The sequence below is a fragment of the Olea europaea genome, chromosome 15, assembly GCF_002742605.1.
Source record: "Olea europaea var. sylvestris chromosome 15, O_europaea_v1, whole genome shotgun sequence".
Lineage (NCBI taxonomy): Eukaryota > Viridiplantae > Streptophyta > Magnoliopsida > Lamiales > Oleaceae > Olea > Olea europaea.
The window spans coordinates 16,266,579-16,282,255 of NC_036251.1; the positions used below are offsets into that span (position 1 = coordinate 16,266,579).

The 15,677-nt window shown below is 33.0% G+C and overlaps 1 pseudogene; it reads right to left on the reverse strand.

The window, feature by feature from the left end:
• Positions 1-14,380, reverse strand: part of LOC111411296 — a 67,696-nt pseudogene extending 53,316 nt beyond the window's left edge.
• Positions 14,381-15,677: the final 1,297 nt, after the last annotated feature.

The window sequence follows — 15,677 nt, forward strand, 5'->3', positions numbered from 1 at the left end:
ACTTTGATGAAACTTTTTCGCCTGTCGCCATGCTAAAGTCCATTCGAATTTTGCTTGCAATAGCTACATACCATGATTATGAGTTATGGCAAATGGATGTCAAAACTGCTTTCCTTAATGGAAACTTACAAAAGGAGGTGTAATGACACAGCCTGAAGGTTTTGAATCCAAAGGAGCCAACAAAGTATGTAAGATAAATCGATCCATTTATGGATTAAAGCAAGCCTCAAAGAGCTGAAATCTTCGTTTTGATGAGACAATCAAAAGGTTTGATTTTATCAAAAACGAAGATGAACCGTGTGTTCACAAGAAAACAAGTGGGGGCGCGGTCGTATTCCTAATATTATATGTCGATGACATATTATTAATGGGAAACGACATCCCAATGGTTCAATCGGTAAAATTATAGTTGTCAAATAATTTCTTCATTAAAGATATGAGAAAAGCGGCGTATATCTTGGGAATCAAGATCTATAGAAATAGATCTAAAAGATTATTAGGCTTATCCCAATCTTCGTACATAGATAAAATCTTGAGAAAATTTAATATGGAAGAGTCTAAGAGAGGTTTATGTCCCATGTCATATGGGATTTACCTCTCAAAAGATATGTGTCCTAAAACACATGATGAAAGGAATCGCATGGATAAGATTCATCATGCTTCGACGATAGGATCTATCATGTATGTGATGCTATGTACGAGAACAGATGTTTCATATGCTCTAACTGTTACGAGCAGGTTTCAAGCAAACCATGGTGAGAAACACTGGATAGCGTTTAAGAACATTCTTAAGTACTTGAGAAGGACTAAAGATGTGTTCTTGATCTATGGAGGAAATGAACTAAAGATTTATGGGTATACTGATGTCAGCTTTCAATCTGACAAAGATAATAGCAAGTCTTAATTAGGATATATGTTTACTCTCAACAATGAAGTGGTTAGTTGGAAAAGTTCCAAACAGGAGACAATTGCTGATTCAACAATAGAAGCCGAGTACATTGCTGCTTCTGATGCAGCGAAGGAAGTTGTCTGGATCAAGAAGTTCATTAATGAACTGGGAGTCATTCCTAGCATTGCTGATCTCATACCTTTGTATTGTGATAACAATGGAACCATCGCACAAATGAAGGAACCGAGGTCTCATCAATGATCCAAACATGTGCTAAGGTGATATCATCTCATCAGGGAGATTATACAAAGAAATGACGTAACGATAGAGCGAGTTCTCACAGATGACAATATTGCAGATCCATTGACAAAGCCGTTGTCACAATAGAAACATGATCATCATGTGGACGCTTATGGTATTAGATACATGAGTGATTGGATCTAGTCCAAGTGGGAGTTCGTAAGTGTTATGCCCTAGATCCAATCGATTTAGGTTGTAAACACTTTTAATATGTTTAATGTATTTAGTTTTGGCAAGATCTATTATTTATTTAAATTAATTTTCTGATAAATAATATTAAATAATAGAGTCCGAAAATTCAAATTTAAGTGATTTGTTAATCACAAGGAGTTGTGATTGTCAGATACAAATTACGTATGATTGGATCTTGAATAATCCGTATTCGTAAGTAATAACGAGATACGGATATTGTTATTACAGATAGACCATCACGTGTGGCATTTCTTACTTGTGAAGAAGTAACTGATCTTGATCTCACAAGATAAAGTGTGGTAACACTTAAATGAACACGTGGATGTTTTGTTATAGAACAAAACATTGGAGACCCGCTAAGAGATTCCACATGGATAACTATCTGAGTGTCAGTGGTTAATCTCTAACGTTCGGTAGTGGAATTGGTCCTTTGACTTGAGGTCATCATAGGGCCTTGTATGAGGACAGTCATGCTTTGACGGTGTTGGATGTTGCTCTACCAAGGGCCGCTAATACGGCATCGTCCAGGTATGTCAAGAACTATATGAAGGTTGTGAATAACCAATAGAGGATTCGTCACTCTTAGTTAGTAAGAGATTGTGATCTGTATTTCGTTCAATTAAGTCAATAACGAAATCCTTGGACGAGGTATACACATAAGTCGAAAAGGAGTTTTTGACTCATATTAACTTAATAGTAGAATGAAAGATATGATCGATAATCGAGATTGACACACTTCTATATCTCGTAATTGATTGGATTATATTGACGAAGGGATTATAGATTCATGGTAAACGAACAAGTTTGGTTTTATTATACCACGTGACATGTCCCGGCACATGTGTTGCCTTGATACATTGCTAGATGTCAATTTGAGACGGTGAGTGTGAATTTGTGATAAATTAACAGGATGTTTTAATTTATCAGTTTTGATTATATCAAAATAATATTTCACATCGTTAGGCATCGTGGTTGGAAACCTGATGGGTCTTACACAAAAGAGAATTGGAAGATTACAATTTGCTGATTAATTAATTTAACAATCGTTAGATAAATTAATTAATTGGATTGATTATTTATAACCCCGAATTAATTAATTCACAGACCGAATTTAATTAAATGGATTAATTAAATATTGGATCGGACTAGGCCGAGCCTGTTTAGGCTTATATAAATACATGGCTAGGGTTTTAGATCTATATAGTTTTCATAGTTCCTGCTAGCACAAGAGGAGAAAATCTAGCAGTTGCAGTCTATTCTCTGTGTTGAATTCATTGGAGGCTGGACAATTGGACAGTTGTGAGAGGCAGATTCAAATTGCTGGAACAAAGATAACTCAAAGGAATTTGCAAATTCAAGAAAAGGTATAATTTTCATCACAGTTCTTATCTAAATACAAAAATAAATCCTGGTGGGAATTGAAATTGTTTTTATTTCTGCTGTGCATGTTTAAGTAAATTCCCAACAATTATTATTCTTCAGCAACGGCACTTGCAACACTCAGGTCTACTGACAAATAGAGAACCTGAACCCAAAAATAAATAAATAAAAGGCAAATAAATATATAAGCAGTAAATGTCAAACCTCTGTAAGTTATATACACTTTCTTCATGTAGATTTCATGTAAACGTATATCCATCAGTTATGTACATGGCTAGAACATCCATTACAGTGGACTTGAAGTGTGTCATTGCATCATAACTCTACAACAAATGATAAAAAGCAGGAAGTGAATGTTGCAAAACAATGTCAAAGGTATAACGAAGATGGATATTAAGAGTTTTTCTTCCTCACATCTGTCTTATCTTAGAAAATGCTAGGGCAACCTAATACATAGATATGAATGCACAATATAACCCTATCTTAAAGTCAATCCGCAGTTCAAGAGATAAGTGAATAATATAATTAAGCTCCACAAAGTCAATATATCCCTATGATTAAAAGTCGATCCGCAATTCAAGAGATAAGTGAACAATATAATTAGACTCCACAGAGTCCAACAATTACTATATTTATCCTATAAGAGTAGCACATATGAAGAGCATCCAATTCTCACTTGCAAAGATTCATATGTTATAATAGACAGAAGCATGCAAACTTACCCTGAAAATGAAACAATTATCGGTATCACTATATTAGAGGGTACAAATCTGTCACAAGTCTAGTAAAAAATCTCGCCAAGTGGTCCAAGGAGGTCTACTCCAGGCTTCAGTTCAACTTCGGGGTTGTCTGTCTCTGCTTCTCCTCATAAGTACACGCAGTAGACTTGTAGTGGCTAGTGGCTGATTCTTGAATAATCAAATGGATTTACCTAGCAAGTCTAGGGTAAAATAAAATGAATTCAAGACCAAACAAAGGTACTATATTTTCCTTTTGGTCCCACATTGTTTGCATAAGAGCAGCAGAACAGATACCTGCTGTAAATAAACAATTATGTCTTTAAGGATATCCAGAACTATGACTTCGTGTACAAAACTTCTGTATCCCATTCGATATTTTAATTTTTCAAACTCATATTAAGTTCTCCATAATCTGTCATCATAAAAATTATACAAACGAAACTAGGTAAACATACATATCTGATTTACGACCAAGTTGTTTCTGTGGCAGAATGACTTGGAAAAATGAGAATATTTAGTGTCTGGGATTGGATGGCGCATTATGCATATGGCACGAGCAACAAAATTAAGTTGGGATGGCTATCAATGCAGAATAAGAAATAAGAAAGAAAAATTACAATCAGGGATAACCAAAGGCAATTCTCTCAGTCCATACAATGGATAGATGTAAGGTGAACCTGATTGAAAGTGTGCCAAAGACTCTGCATATAGTTTTTAGAAAGCAAGTGTTTACTAATAAACATTTGAACAAAACAAGCCTGCAATGGAAAATAATAAGAAATTATCATTCATGGGCACAACGCCTGGTGGAACCCAGGGCAGTTGGTCGTAGTTCCCTAACATCTCTCATATCAAATTATCTCCAATTTTCTAAAGGAAGATATGGATAGTTTACCAAGAAGAGACATGGAAAATTTGATAAAGAAGTCCATAGAAAATAGTTAATAATATATAAGGAAATATACTCTGAGCCAAAATGCTAATTAAAGAAAGGTGACAGCAATGTACAAACTGATATGTTTGCTACTAGCAATATTCATGGCGTATTTCCATAATCAGAAAATCCATTTCTTATGGATCAACCAAGGTCTATAACCTACTAGAAATATATTGTATACTAAGACCATCAAAGTGAAATCACTAAACCTTAGATGCAGAGGAACTAGGCACAGTGCTGATGCTACTTAGGAGATAAATGCTGATATTTATTCAAATAATCCAAACAACAGTAAAATAAAATTTCCACCTTCATTCTCTTCACAAAATCCATAGCTGGCCTGTCCAAGTAACTATCGTCATTATGAAGTGCCTAGGCATGTGTTCTCAAAATATTTCTTTCAATTAAAATCACCGCAAGTGTACGATTCGTTAACAAGCAATAAAATGAATTTTTAGAGTCCGAATATCGTCCCACAGAGATTGAGTAATTCAATTTTACCTATCGTAGCCTTAACCGAAACAAAATTACTCAATGTGAATGTTTACCTAAATAAATCCTAATTTTAGAAAGAAAACCCTAAATTGGAATGCAAATCCTAATTTATGCAATTTTTACAATTGAAATGAGATTAATATGCAAGACATGATTTTTAACAATCTAGAATGTAAACCAACTGTTGAGAACGCAAATTTGCAGTATTCAATGTAAATTAGCGTACTACGATCACAATTTCTCATGCAATGATCACCTTAAACCCTAACTTTACAATGTGACAACATGATTGAGTTGTTGAAGAATCAATGCTCCTAAATCTATCCAATATTTTCTCTCGAAATGTATTGAACCTATTTTTACATACCACCGGCCTATATCTCTATGACAAATGCATATGTAAAAATGCATGCGATTTTGTAAACACTTATAAATTCACGTTGGGCATAGCGGTATATTACTATCCCCTATCGAATCCTATGATGATTTATTTATTGTTGAACCTATTCTACTTCTCTCAAATGCAAGAACAAGTCACTAAAACTCATATAATTACGGGCCCTTAATTGCGGAAAACAAAATTGCATATAAATCATTCAATCAATCAACACGTGTTTTAATGTCAAATTGTAAAACTAGAAATTTAAAGATCTCATCACATGGTACATTGATCTCCTAGTACATGTAAATCTAGCCTAACATGGAAATAATATCGAAATACATCATAAATTGAAGAAATGCAATTATTCGTTAATTCCGCTTAAAATCCTCTCCAAGATGTGGTTTTCTTGCCTCCCAATGCGTTCTGCCCCGAAATATGACAGCTCTAGATTTTTATATCGCGTCCCAATCTAGTTCCAAAATAATTGTAACGCAAAACAGAAACTGTAGAATCGCGTCAGAAATTTACACCATGTGATCACATGGTTGAATCTAGTTCTTGGTTTTATGTATCGGATGGGTGTTGTGCGGTCGCATGGTGTTAAAACCTTCGTTTTGTGTTGTTTTAGTCCTCAAACTCAATCTTCTTATTTCTTGACCTCTTTTCTTCGACTCTTTTGTTCCATCATCTCATATTGATCTCCAATTGGTACTTGGCACTATAAATTTTTCAATTGCTCCTTTGGCTCATCTTTTTTATAATTGCACTTTGGTCCTTGATCTATCACCTTGATTCGTTTTGGTCCTTTTGCTTCTTTTTTCTCGTGAATTCCATCAAGTCCATCAGAAAACCCTACAATCCAAGAATCAAGCGAATTTAGGTCACATTTCATACACTTTGCTCGTATTTTAGTCATGTTTGTGAGTTATATAAGTGCATAAAAACGCACTTATCAGCATGGCCAATCAAATCAATTGTGTCGTCTTCAAATTCATATTTTCTGCATTAATGGGATCATAACAATAAATAATTTTCTCATAAAAATCTTAATATAAACTTGAGAGATATTATTCCATCTTTTTTCTTTCTAGAAATGAAAATAAGCGTGTATGCTTTTTATACATTTCATAAGAGACAGAAGTTCATCACACCATTCTGCAGTTGCTTTTATAATCAACTTCTAGTGACCGCCACTCATTTGTGTCTTGAGCTGAACGTCAATGCTTTATAATTCACACAGTTTCGTACTTCCTAAAGAAATCAATACTATTCTCATATATATTTTTCACACTTAAATATCACCGAGAACAAGAAAGTGAAAAAGGGAATAAGAAAAGAGAATAATAGTATGTGAACTGTACTGATTGAGATAGCCTTTCCATGAATTGTCTCTAGTTTCTCCTAATGTATCTCCTACCATTCCATAAGATCACCATTAAATTCTCCAAAATTGAGTCATCTTAATCCAGAGTTTCTAGCGCACATATTCTGAAGGAAATCTTATTAGATTATTATATGATTATTTTCGATGTCTAAAATCTTATTTTAAAATCTTATTTGAGAAAATTATTAAGGTTTATTTACTAGATCTTCTAGGATTTTATTTTGTTTATTTCCTAGATTATATAGGATTTGATAAATATTTCCTATTTAGAATAGGTTTTTTGAAAACCTACGAAATGGGAGTTTATGCATTATAATAGATACAGCTTTGATAGGCATAAAAATTGAGACTTTTTCTATCTTCTTGTCTCTCTCCCCTTCCTTTTTCTTCTTCTCTCCCCTTTTCTCTTCTCCTATAATTCTATTATTCTGTTTGATTGTATCCTAAGTCACATTCATATTACTCGAATTCACTATACGAGCAATAAAAATGTTTTCTACAATCAGAGCTTTTCTGATGCATCAATATGGTTACAGGATTAGATCTCAGATACTCTAAATAATCTATCCAGATACCCAGGCAAACTAATTAATGTGATGTGATCAATTGCTATTATACTCTCTACTCAATTATAAGTAAGTTTCTTTCCCTGTATGATGACACATGAATTGTCAAAGAACAGTTTTATTAGCAATTATTGAGATGAAGATGGTAAAAAGGAGGAAGAGAAAAAATCAATTAACAATACATTTATATAAATATTAGATGTCAAAAACCTTTAAGTGGAAAGTTACAAAGAATTCAATAATAAATAGGGATGAAATACATACGCAATAAGTTCTTTTCCTGTGATTTTGTTCAAATCCATTCCCTCATGAGACTTGGGATCACTCCCTTCAAAGTCTTGGAAAAAAATAAAGAATTTTCGAGCATGGAGCTTTTCAAATAGCCCCGTCAAGGGGGATTTCAGTGCTTCAACATCAGTTGCAGGAACTTTGTAGATCTACATATCAATAATTTGGGTGCAAGTATGAGAAATTTACAAATGTGTGGCAATAGTATCTCGAAGACAGACAGCTGGTAAATCGAGCTTCAAGTAGTATACATATCAAAGTTGTGTTGTGTTTCAACTATTTCAACTATTTAATTATTCGTTTCTCTTCCGTATTTATTGGTGGAGAGGGAGCGGAATACACGTAACATAGATTATTATTTTTGTTCGGTTTTGTTCTTCTTTTGAATTAAGCATCAAGTTATATTAACAACAACAACAAAAAAATCGAGTCCAAACAATAGTAGTTAGTTTCATTTTGAAAATTAAATTTAAATCTGAATAAGTCGTTTCAGTCACGAATATAAGGCCTCTCATAGTATCAGTTTCTTAGTTCAATGGTAAAGAAATATTCTACAGATCCTTAAGTTCACCAAGCAACTCTTATATTCGGATAGATAAAAAAAATTCACCAGAAACCAACAAAATTTAGGCCTCGGGATGAGAATTCGAGAATCAACCCAAAACCCGATTTGAATTTCTAATTACCCTTTCATCCTTCTAAAACATTGTTCCAGGAGAGCCAGATCAAAGTGCCAGACACAACAAAAACACAATTGTAGATATTAATTACTAGATCTTGATTTTAACTAGCTATTATTAAAGAACGTGCAACAATTTATTTACACACTCCTTCAATGAAATTCTATAAATACAGTTACGAGATTGGGAAAAAAAAATGCTGGGTCAAAGAAAAACAACACGTAATTCTCAATCAACCCGCACCCTCTCCCCCCAGCATACACACATATCTCCAGGCTACATGTATGCAGGCAGACTTGGGAATATATGTGTAAGTAATACTACTTACTTGTAGTCAACCGACTGAGAGGAGACCACTAAGAATGCATTCATTGAGGCCGGTGCCAATGTCGGGTTGTGTGCCCATATAATATATCTTGCTATGATAAAATAATTATTTATAATATATAAATATTACATTCATTTATTATTGAGCATACAAATTAAAGTGCATATGATCACATGTGATAATATAAGTTGGATATTTGAGTTGAGAAGTACAGTGTGAAATAACTTATATTTTGATCATAAATTATTTGTTCATAACCAATGTATAAGAGTTAACACCTTGTACTGGAAAGGTATAGTGTTGATTAACTCACTATACATGTTTGTAAGTTGTATTATCACAAAAATAATTAAAGGTGACACTAGTACACTTGTAATGTATTAAATGGACCACGTGTTGAGTTTAATTCTATAGTATGACTAAGCAGAGAATTAAATTTCATTTGACTACAGTATATTTCATCAAATCCCTTGACATGGTTAAGTATATCTTTTTGTGATTTTAATGGTCATTTGATATTCAATGGGTGAGATCAATTTGATTAGTTAAATATCTCGATGAGTTAGGGACTTATAAATGAGCGAAGTAAAGAATATGAATCCATGTCGAGAACCATCACCCTGAAAAATAGGTAGTGTCTACTTAAGTATTTTTTGTTGAATGGTTAAAATCTGAGCTTAATGTTTAATGACGGCTGAATTTCAACATCAGTAATTAGTTCACATGACAATTGAAGAAAATGAACTTCAAGTTAGTGAGAATAATTAGAAGGGTAAAACGGTCATTTATTCTCGTACCTAATTATCTAATCTCGAATGGGGATAAAATACATATACGATAGGTCTGAGGAAAGTATTACAAATTTATTAGCTTCTGTGATATTATATATTTCAAGAGTTCAATTTTTTGCTTTTAGTGAAAAAGCAAAGACTAATAATTAGATTGAGCGGTCTAAAGTCAATTTGAAAGGATCTAATTATTGAAGCTTGAATAATATATATCTTTATAAAGTACGGAAACTTAATTACAGTAATTATAATAGTTTTGGACTTAATTGTAATTACTATAAAGTTTTGTACTGAGTTGTAATTACTATCAAGAGTGAATTGTTCAAATGGTCTTTAAACTTTGCAAAATGTTTTCAAGGGGTCACTGAACTTTAAAAATCACATAAATGGTCACTGAACATTGCTAAAGGTTTCTATGGAGTCATTGAATTTTAAAAATTACCTAAATGGTCACTGAACTTTGAAAAACGTTTCTCTGAGGTCACTGAATTCAGTGACCCCTGGGAAACATTTTTTAATGTTCAGTGACCTTGAGGACACCTTTTCTAAAGTTCAGTGATCATTTAGGTGATTTTTAAAGTTCAGTGTTCCCATGGAAATTTTTTGCAAAGTTCATTGACCATTTAAGTGATTTTTAAAGTTCAGTGACCCCTTGAAAATTTTTTGCAAAGTTCAGTGACCATTTGAGCAATTCACTCTACTATGAAAGTTGTAAACTTAATTATAATTGTAATTGAAATTCTAGGACTATGTGTGTAATTAAATATTCACTAATTGGATTTGAACTTTAATTAAAACTCCTACTTGAATTTTAATTATAAATCTTATTCGAATGTGAAACTATTATTGTATAAAGATTGTAACTATTTTATCTCTATAAATAAATATTAGATGGAAACTGGACATCCTATGGAATTATACAATAATCATAATACATAATTTCATAGTATTCAAATTTGGAGAGAGAAAATAATCATTTTATCATCTTATTCAATTGTTCAATTCAAGAATTAGTTTTCTTAATTTAATTGAAAGAAGTTCATGACATGTCCCACTCTGAGTAACGCTAATGGACCTGGAACGTGACGTGTGCCAATGATAGGTACTAATCCAAAGTTGGACCCACCATCAAAGCTAATACAATATGCACCTTTTTAAAAATTATTTTAACAGCATTTTCGTATTATCTCCCTTGTAAATAGAACTAACCAATCTGTAATTCACTATGCACAAAGCCTAAAAATAACACAACATAATAGAGATAAGTGAAATTTCAACGTTTATTATAAAAATAACATAAAATGTACGTATGGATGCAAAATTCATAGTGGGCCCCATAACAATCTATAAGTGATGCAAAATCACATCCAAAAATGAACGGTCCCAAAACATCGACTACATGCTCTATGAAAAAGTGCCTCTCTAACAAGGTATCCACAGAAAGAGAATTCTTCTCACAAGGTGGTCAAAATGACATGCTAAGAACAAATGCAAGAGCAGCACACATTTACCCTTAGACCCTAGCTATACAGTTGTCCTTCAATTCTATTGTATGGAAGCTGGGTTCACTAGCAAACTCTGTTGTGTCGCTTTGGCTCAACTCCAAAAGATGTCCAAAAACTCAACTGCTACCTGATAAGATAAACATAGAAAAATATATGAGTTAATAGTTCAATGAGTGGAGAAGTCCGAAAATAAATATACTTTTTCATTTATACATTTTTATCAATTTCGAGTCTACATCACTCAATAGGTCATAATATAATATATAATATATAATAATAATCAAAATAGGAGTCATTCTTGTAATACTGAAATGTATCATCTCGCTGACATAATAAAATCACCAATATAAACTCGAAATATGAGTCATTCTTGACACATCTACTAGGTATTCGAGAGAGCTCTGCGTAATATCAATATCAATAATCAATAATCAATTGGGTATAATTGAGTGGTTCAACCTCTTATGATAATTAGAGGTACATTCCCTGACAGCCCCATGATCACCCAAGAAGTATCCCACTCAAGATGGCAATAATCACAATATCACAGTCGAGTGGACTATCCTCCTGTGATCACTAGAGGTATCCTCTGATAACCCCCATGATTACCCAAGAAATATGTCCCCCGAAATGCCAATAATCACCATATCACAATGGCACAAGCAAGTAGTCATTCCTCCTGAGTGATCACCAAAGGCATATCCCCTAACTATCCTTGCAATAACCCTAGAAGTTTTGCTTGCGGCCAACACAATATCATGCCTTGATGTCCTAGTAGTGGTCAATAAAACATGTCTCATATTTTGATTCACAAGTAATCCACATATATCATATTGAGAGAGCATTTTATAATAATCACACAGCTGAAATAATTCACAACATCCCACCCAACGTAATTGTATAATAAATTTAGCAATACTTAGAAATATTTAATTTTTTCACTTACAAAACTATGTATGCAAAATCAACTCGATCGGTAGATTGTCTCGACCTTCATATTGTCGCCTAAAATATGATATAATTTTTAAATTAACAATTAACTGTTTTAAGTAACTTCAATAATTAAATAGGTGATGCTAAATCCTAATATTTTTATACTTGAGCAATTTTCCTAATTCCTTTTAATCACTTAAGCTATTTTTGTTTCCTTTAACTTAATATTGAACTTAAACTAACAATTTGACTACGCTAAAATTTAACATAACTTTTCAACGGATAATGTTTTAGTTAACTTTCGAAACTAGGGAGTTCAAGCTTAATAGCATAAACCACTTATTTTAAAACACGCTATCAAATTTTCCTATTAATTTTTAGCATGACATATTTGACTTGTTTTAATTCATTAAGGTATTACAGGTGTCAGCCTACTTGTGTAGCCTTGACTTTAGAAAATACAATAGAAGAGTTGAAGGTTTAAAGCATCAAATTTTTGAAACTAAAAAGTTGGAAGTGACACACCCCATCCCGTGTAACACCAGATCTGGACATAGCATGCGCCGATGATAGATTCCAACTAAAAGTCGGATCCACCATCAAGGCTGCTACAAATATAATATATCACCTTTTATAAATCATTTTTCTAATAGAATTTCAGTATTATCTCCCCTGTAAACAGGACTAACTAACCTGTGATCAATTTCACACAAATCTCAAACTATAGCACAGCACAATAAAAATAAGCCGAAATTTCAACCTTTACGAAGAAGTAAAATGAAATATACATATGGATACAAAATACATAGTGAGCCCCATAACCATCTACAAGTGATGCAAAATCACATCTAGAAATGAACATTCGTCCCAAAATAATGAATACATGTTCTATGAAGTGAGTCATACTAACAAACTCTGTCGTGTGGCTCTAACTCCAAAATCAAGGCTCAACTCCAAAAGATGCCCAGATTCTCAACTGCTGCCTGATAAGGAAAAATGTGAAAAATATATGAGTTGATAGCTTAGTGAGTGGAGATATTCAAAATAAATATACTTTTTCATTTATACATTTTTTATTGAAAATCAAATTCATATCATTTGATAATTCACAAGCTACCATTATGTAATTATAGCCAAAAAGTGAAATATTCACATGAGATCATAAAATATCATCTTAAAATCTTGATATGAACATCAGCTGATAACCATGCTATAATCACGTCACATCAAACGTGCTAAAAAATTCATCAAAAATATACCATCTGACTGAAATATGTAATCCACCTCTTGGGCTAAGAATTTTCACCATGGGTCTTTGGCCCCCTCCGTGAACGAAAGCCAGTCTCAAAGACCTCTTATAATCAATTCTAGAACACGGTCAATGCCCCTCTGTGAACTATATGTACACGATCAAGACCAATGTCAGGTCAAGATTCTCCGGGTAGGATTGAATACGGCCAATGCCCCTTTGTAAACTAGAAGAAGTATATAATCATGGGTACTTTTCTGATCGATCTCAATATTGCATGTCTCACATACCCAACAAATCTTAATATCACATGTCTTACACACCAAGTCACAAATGTGCCATAAATAATCTTTGAGATTCCACGTGTATCATACTAAAAGAGATTTCCATAATAACCATGTAATTCGAACACATAATTGCGTATAATTGCACATACTCTAAAAATAATTATTTTAAAAATATTGATATTTTTCCACTCACAGAACTATGTACGCCAAAATCAACTCGATTGGTACGCTGTCCCAATATCTGTATCGCCACCTAAAATATAATATAATTTTTAAATCAACAATTAAGTAATTTCAATAATTAAATAAGCGATATCCAAACTTAATTATTTCACGTTTAGGCGATTTCTAAAGTCTCTTTAATTACTAAAACTAATTTTTCTTTCATTTTACTCAATTTAATAGTTTATTACACTTAACCCCTTCAATAAAATTAAATTTAATCTAACAATCTAACAACTATAAAATTAAACATAACTTAACATTAAGTAACCTTTTAATTACATTTCCAAGTTGAGGAATTCAAGTCTAATAGTATAGAGCACTTAATTCTAACACGTTGGCGAATTTTTTCTATTTTTTGTCTTCTTTCTTCTTTCTTCTCTTTTCTCTATTTCTCTTTCTTTCTCCCTGTTTCTATTTCTTTCTGCGTGTTTGTATGTTATCAAATGGTTTTGGATAGATTTATAATGAATTGGTTTGAGTTCCACCGCCTGCCCTTTTTTTTTTGTCTTTTGTCCTTTTTTTTTTGTTTGACTTTTCTTTCCAAACTTAAGATATTACAAATCTCACCCCCTTAAAAGAATTTCGTCCTCAAAATTTGATTAACTAAGTGCGGAAAATTAGGGGATACTGAAAATGCATCTCCTCTTTACTTTTCTTCTATAGCATGATTCCTCCACAAGACTTTAACCAAAGGAATAGTCTTACTACGCAAGACATGTTCCTTTCTGTCCAATATCTAAACTGGTTCCTCTTCATAGGTAAGATTTTCTTTCAGCTCTACTAGTTGTGATTCCAAAACATGAGATGGATCTGGAATATACTTACGAAGCATGGAAACATGGAATACGTCATGAATTCTGGACAACTTTGTTCGCAAAGCCAATCGATACGCAATTGGACCAATGCGTTCAACAATCTCATATGGGCCAATATACCTCGGACTCAATTTACCTCATTTACCAAATCTTATAACACTTTCCATGGCGATAATCGCAGGAAAACTCTATTCCCAACATCAAATTCAAGGCTTCTTCTACATCTATCTACATAATTCTTCTGTCTATCTTGGACTGTCTTTAACTTTTCTTTAATTATCTTTACTTTCTCAGCAGTAATCTGGACATATTAAGGACCAAATAACTTTCTTTCACCAACTTCATCCCAACATACTGGAGTTCTACATTTCCTACCATACAATGCTTCAAAATGAGTCATTTCTATACTCGAATGGTAACTGTTATTATAAGCAAACTCCATCAAAGAAAAATGAGTATACCAATTCCCTTTGAACTGAAGTACACAAGCTCGTAACATGTCTTCCAAAGTCTGAATAGTTCTTTCTATTTGACCATCTGTTTAAAGATGAAAAACTGTACTGAAATAAAGTTTAGTACCCATAGCTTTCTGCAAATTGGGCCAAAATTTAGAAGTGAAACGAGAATCTCTATCTGAAATAATAGATATTGGTGTCCCATACAAATTGATTATCTCATCAACATATATTTTTGCCAATTTATCTAATGAGTTGGTAACTTTAATAGGCAAAAATCTAGCAGTCTTCATCAATCTGTCTACAATGATCCATATGCCATCATATCCACTCTAAGTTCGTGGAAGTCCAAATAGAAAATCCATAGTAATGTGTTCCCATTTCCACTCAGGAATATGCAACGTTTGTAACAATCCTGCTATTTTTTTACGATCTAGTTTCACTTGTTGGAAAATGAGGCATCTAGATACAAACTCGTCTATTTCTCTCTTCATTCCATGCCACCAATAGTGTTCTTTGAGTACACGATAAATTTTTGTACTACCTGGACGCATTGCGTAAGCTGAACTATGTGTCTCTTCTAGAGTTTCTCCCTTCAATTTCGAATCATCTGGAACACATAATATGTTTCACATAACTAAAGCTCCATCATCTCGAATGGTATACTCTATATGCTTATCTTTACTAACTTCTTCTTTCAATTTACTCAACATTGGATCTTGAGTTTGAGTTTCTCTAACTGTATCAATCAAAGTAGGCCTCACTCGGAGGTTGGCAAACAATGCTCCTATACTGGTAACTGATAATTGGGCATGAGAAGCTCTGAACTCACCAAACAAAGATGAACATACTGCATTAG